Below are 6201 nucleotides of genomic sequence, written 5' to 3'. Positions count from 1 at the left end.
GTTACAGAAACTAATCTTTAATCACGATTCATTATCAGTTTGCCATGATGTCACCAAAGCCAGTCATTGTTTTTGCTTTTGAGATTCATTTCCCACTTCTGCCAAAACAAAATTATAAACTTGAAAGTTTGGCAGAAACCAGTTACAAAAGGTGCAACTGTGAGAGGAAACTGAGTTAACATTACTGATCTCTCATGAATATTTTCTGAACTGTTGAGTATTTTCAGTGCCCTTTTTAAAATTTCTAATTTCCATTTTGCTCTCGGAGCAAGTTTCAGTGTCTAATTCAAATGCGCAATTATAAATCTGAAATGCAATTCTTGATTGAACTTCATTTCCCATTGATTCATTTTACAGTTTAAAGAATGTGCCTCTGATCTCTTCTCGATAATATAATTTAACATAGGTTGGTAATAGAAGTTGTACTTTTATAAGTTTCATTGTTCAACAGCACAGTTACCATTAATGCATTTAAGTACTTAACAAAAATCATAAAAGGGAACAGTAACATTTGATTTAAATATTTTCTCTTTGGAATTAGATACCACTGATATCTAATAAGCCCTTCAAGATAAAAGCGATATTGTGTAATAAATTTTGTTTGCAGCTTTGAAGAAGGATTTGCATAGTGACTTTAATGACCTCTGGACATCTAAAATATCTTACTGCCATTTACGTATTGATTTTGTCTAGATGTATTTCTGTTTAAAAGATTTTGCTTCGGTTATTATATACATAATAACTATGTCATTCAAAAAGAGTTAACTTGTTTTTGAGAAAATTATTGTGATCCCTTCACGAGCAGGGATTGTTTTACATAATTTGGACAGTGCAAATGTGATCTTGCCAAATTACATGTTTAAGAAAGAACTGCAGATGCTGTAAAAATCGAAGGTAAAAAAAATGCTGGAGAAACTCAGCGGGTGAGGCAGCATCTATGGAGCGAAGGAATAGGTGACCTTTTGGGTTGAGACGCTTCCTCAGACTGATGGGGGGGGGCGAGCGCGGCAAGAAGAAAGGAAGCGGTGGAGCCAGTAGGCAGTGGGAGAGCTGGGAGGGGAAGGAGGGAGAAACCAAGGACTACCTGAAATTGGAGAAGTCAATGTTCATACCACTGGGGTGTAAACTACCCAAGCAAAATATGAGGTGCTGCTCCTCCAATTTGTGGTGGGACTCACTCTGGCCATGGAGGAGGCCCAGGACAGAAAGGTCGGATTCGGAATGGGGGGAGGAGTTGAAGTGCTGAGCCACCGGAAGATCAGGTTGGGTAATGCGAACTGAGCAGAGGTGTTGGGCGAAGCGATCGCCAAGCCGTGCACTTGGTCTCACCGATGTAGAGCAGTTGACACCTAGAACAGCGGATGCAATAGATGAGATTGGAGAAGGTGCAGGTGAACATCTGCCTCACCTGGAAAGACTGCTTGGGTCCTTAGAGTTGAGGGGGGAGGTAAAGCGACAAGTGTAGCATTTCCTGCAGTTGCAAGGGGAAGTACCAGGATTAATCCTCCGACATTTTCACCACCTCTAACGGGATCCCACCACTGGCTATATCTTCACGTCTCCCCTTTTGGTTTTCCGCCGAGACCGCTCCCTCCGTAACTCCTTGGTCCCCCGCAGAGACCGCTCCCCCTCCCATTCCGAATCCGGCCTTTCTGTCCTGGGCCTCCTCCATGGCCAGAGTGAGTCTCACCGCAAATTGGAGGAGCAGCACCTCATATTTTGCTTGGGTAGTTTACACCCCAGCGGTATGAACATTGACTTCTCCAATTTCAGGTAGTGCTTGCTTTCTCCCTCCTACCCCTCCCCTTCCCAGCTCTCCCACAGCCTACTGTCTCCGCCTCTTCCTTTCGTCTTCTCGCTCCCCACCCCCACATCAGTCTGAGGAAGGGTCTCGACCCGAAACGTCACCTATTCCTTCCATCCATAGATGCTGCCTCACCCGCTGAGTTTCTCCAGCATTTTTGTCTACTTGCCGAATTACATGATAATCTAGTAATTCTTTATATATTTTGAAAGAACAAGGGTAAAAACTTTGTTTCAATTTTTGTCAGGGGTGGAGATCTAGAGCTGTACAGTTGAATGACAGTTACACCAAATAGTTACGGTGAACTTCAAATCTCTGCATTTATAGAGTTGTCATTTTCAGTGGTCAGCTTTATATTTAGACAGCAAAATGATTATCTCTCTGGCGTCACTGGGAATTTAAAATGACTTGCTTCCACTTTGGTTTTCTGGATTCTGAGGTGGCTAAAGAGGCCAATATGAAAATTGCAGAATCTTCCACAGATTTGGCAGGAAATGGCTGACAGAGTGGGTGGGTGGTACAACAGAAATGATCCACTCCTGCTGCTGATGTAGGACTTCTGTGTTCCAGTGCATGGCCTTGAGGTTCTCAATACTGGTTGGAGTGCTCTGTCTCCATTTTGACAAGGAATCAGTGGGGATGTTGCATTTCGTCATGAAAACGTTATGAATATGCTTTAAAAAATGTTCCGTCAATAAATGTGGCTATCCAATACTAAATTTGGTTGAAATATTCCCTGCCTGTTTGAAAAAGTTTTCAAAGAAGGTGGCTATCTTAAACAAGTCTTTAATGTCATTGAGACAAGCTGTATTGAAAACATATGGCACAAAGTGTATATATTTCCAAAGAGGAAAAGACTGAACTAAGATTTAAACCTGGCACAGATCATTTTAACTCTTCTGCTTGGTGGGAATGCTGCAGGAGATTACAAGTTTAAGTTCTTCCCGATGTACCACTCGGAGACTCCAAAGCCTTTGAAGGGATATACTAAAGAACATCTGTGTGTTATTTGGTGATCGTAAGGAAATGTGCTTTAAAAACAGAAAATGCTTGGGATATTCCAGATTAGACAATATCTGCAGAGAAAGAAACAGAGTTAATGTTTCAGATCAAGGATCCTCCATCAGCAATGGCAAAATGCAGAGAGGGGGTGGGATAGAGAGAACAAAGGGAATGTCTATGCTGAGATGAAGACCAGAAATGTTCAGATGGTACACCTGTCTATTGTGAGAAACTTGCCATTGAGATTACCTTTGTCTTCACTCTTATCGCATATTCCTTGCTATCCTCACTTCTTCCCTATTTAATTTAAAATATGCGCATTTTCTCCTTTTCTAGTTTTGATGAAGGATCAAGGACTTAAAACATTAGCTCTTGCTTCTCTCGAGAAAGCCTGGGCAATTGAGGCAATGTTTCAAAAAACTATTTTCATCGTTCATGGAAGGAATATTGTGTCAAAAGATTCACGATGTTGCCTTAAATAATGGATTTAGTCAACTTATGGACCTGATGTCTACTTGTAATTTTTAAACCTGATTTCTTCCCATCCACCAAGACTTCATTACTGCAATCCATGGATCAAGAGCAATAACAACAATTCATTTATTTTCTGTCAAATCTTCTAGCTTATCAAGGAAATTGGCAGCAAAAGGAAATTTGGAGTGACTCTTAATAACAAAGGAGTTAAAAAAAAGTTCTTATTTCAGATCCTAAATTACATCAGCAAGTATATAAGATCTGGCAAAATGTGGCCTATGTCAATTACGCAAAGAATTTGATGTTTCCCAAAGATCAATGTGAAACCATCAACTTAAAGTTGCCTTTGAAGAGATGGAGGAGACTGATAAAAATGCTCAAGTTCCAAGGAGAAGACGAGGGAATGAACGATTTAAACGAGGGAATTAAATGTGACATCCTTAAGTTTGAGGATGACACAAAGCTGGATGGCAGCGTGAGCTGCGAGGAGGATGCTGTGAGGGCCCTGGTTAGACAGTACCTGGAGTGCTGTGCACAATTTTGGTCTCCTAATTTGAGGATGGATATTATTGCTATTGAGGGAGTGCAGCGTAGGTTCACCAGGTTAATTCCCGGGATGGCGGAAATGACATATGTTGAAAGAATAGGTTGACTATGCTTGTATTCACTGGAATTTAGAAGGATGAGAGGAGATCTTATAGAAACATACAAAATTCTTAAAGGTTTGGACAGGCTAGATGCAGGAAAAATGTTCCCGATGTTGAAGGAGGCCAGAACCAGGGGTCACAGTTTAAGAATAAGTGGTCGGCCATTTAGGACTGAAATGAGGAAAAAGTTTTTCACCCAGAGAGTTGTGAATTTATGGAATTCCTGCCACAGAGGGCAGTGGAGGCTAATTCACAGGATGTTTTCAAGGAGTTCGATTTAGCTCCTGGGGCTAAAGGAGTCCAGGGATTATGAGGGATAAGGCAGGAATGGGTTACTGATTTTAGACGATCAGCCATGATCACAATGAATGGCGGTGCTGGCTCGAAGGGCCGAATGGCCAACTCCTGCCCCTATTTTTCTGTTTCTAAAAATTGTCAAGTGAGTTTTTAAATGCAACATGTTGGGAAAGAAAAATACATTGTTGAAACACCTCCCCTTTGATTTATCAATAAAGCAATTGTAAGAAGCTTTTCAACATTGAATAAGGAATAAAAATCTTTGCTGAAGACAACCTGAATATGGAATACAGTTCCCAAGTGAATAGTGCAGTAGTTGTTTCCAGGAGCTTTTCCAACAAAACCTATCTCACAATCTGGATAATTTTCTCATTGTGGAAAAGGGACCGGAAGAAAGGTTGGAAGAGGCTGCCGTTTCACCCATGTGTGAAGAGTCAGCTGATCCTGCCCCTTACAGTTTTCTTTACCGCTAGCCCATCCATTATCTCTGATACATCTAAAACAAGCTTCAAGAAACATCACCAGTAAGTGTTATCTTGATTTACCATTTTTATATGTTGAAATGTATTGTTATTTTTAAGGATTAATTAATGAAGGTATTGTCTTATGGTAAATAATAATGTAGTCCAAATGTCTTGATCAGTGTCAGCTGGAGAGCAAGTTCAATCAAAAAGACTAAGAGGATTACTTTGTGTTTCAGCACACATTTATGGAAAAGTAATGCCACAGTCTCTCAGTAAAGTGTACAAAACTTTGCAAATGAAGGATGATTACACATAACCACATGTAGAAGCTCATAACAGGATGCTAGAAGGGAGGTTAAGTATGCAAATATCATCAGCTTCGCTTATTTCATTACTGCTTCTTGCCGCAGATACAATTCTCAGACATTACAAAACACCACCTGCTCCATGAGATTTAAGATGTATATTTGATGGCCCATTGGTTAGTTCTTGCTGCTTGCAGTTGTTCCCGACCGTGTTTACAAGAGAAGGAAATGTATTGGCCAATTTGTTTGGACTCATTCTGCTAAGGTGATCAGAGTGCCATAGCTAAATAGCAATTGTGTGTAGGTTACGGGATGTAAAGCTGGTTGCAATACAGCTCTGTGGAGCATAGGAATGTAAGGGAAACAATTTGATTGCTTGTGAGTGATGGAGGTTGTGTGTAGCTAAAAGCCTGTAGCATTTGAAGATGTTTCTACTGACATTGATTATTCCTGAGGTCACACAACTTGGTCTGCTGAATGCAGGCTTCATTGCTTGACTAGTAGCATAGGTGCTCACAATGATATGTTCCCACTGGCGTTTGGCCTGCTTTTTACCCTTTTTGTGGCATTCAAAAAACCTTGAAACATTTTCACGTCCCCATTAAATTATTTTTGCATTTATATTGCATCCTTCAAGTTCCCCTTCAGGATGTCCCTAAGTGCTGAGGTTAATCATGCATCATACTCGCATCTGTTTTTGGGGCTATTCCATTTGACTCTCACTGTGCACATTTGAAGTATAGTTTAAATGCAATAGCCAATATGCACCGCAACAACAACATTAGCCTAGAATTTAATAAGAAAATGCCCAAATCAGGCTTTCTGTACATGAATACACCTGTGCTTGTGAAGGTGTATTTTCAAAACCAATTACTACTTACTGCATTTTCCCATCCCCGCTCTGATACAGGGTTCCTTATAGACACCACATTGGAGAGTGTGAGAGGGGGAACATGCAGAAATTATAACTACCTACAGTGAGGAAACCACTTGTGATCTTGGTTCCTTCTGATGCATCTGGTTAATAAATAACTGGTATGAAGGCAGACATGGCTTATATTATACTGATTTCAGTGGAGAGAATGGCGGTGAGAGACTATGATATTAGTACTTTTGATTTAAATTCTAGATTTAATTATTAAAATAATGGTCTAAATAACTATTAATTGTTTTAAACAATTTAATATCAGAAATATTCAGAAACATCC

Source organism: Leucoraja erinacea, chromosome 7 (assembly GCF_028641065.1).
Source record: "Leucoraja erinacea ecotype New England chromosome 7, Leri_hhj_1, whole genome shotgun sequence".
NCBI lineage: Eukaryota > Metazoa > Chordata > Chondrichthyes > Rajiformes > Rajidae > Leucoraja > Leucoraja erinaceus.
Note: the sequence above shows the minus strand (reverse complement) of the source record.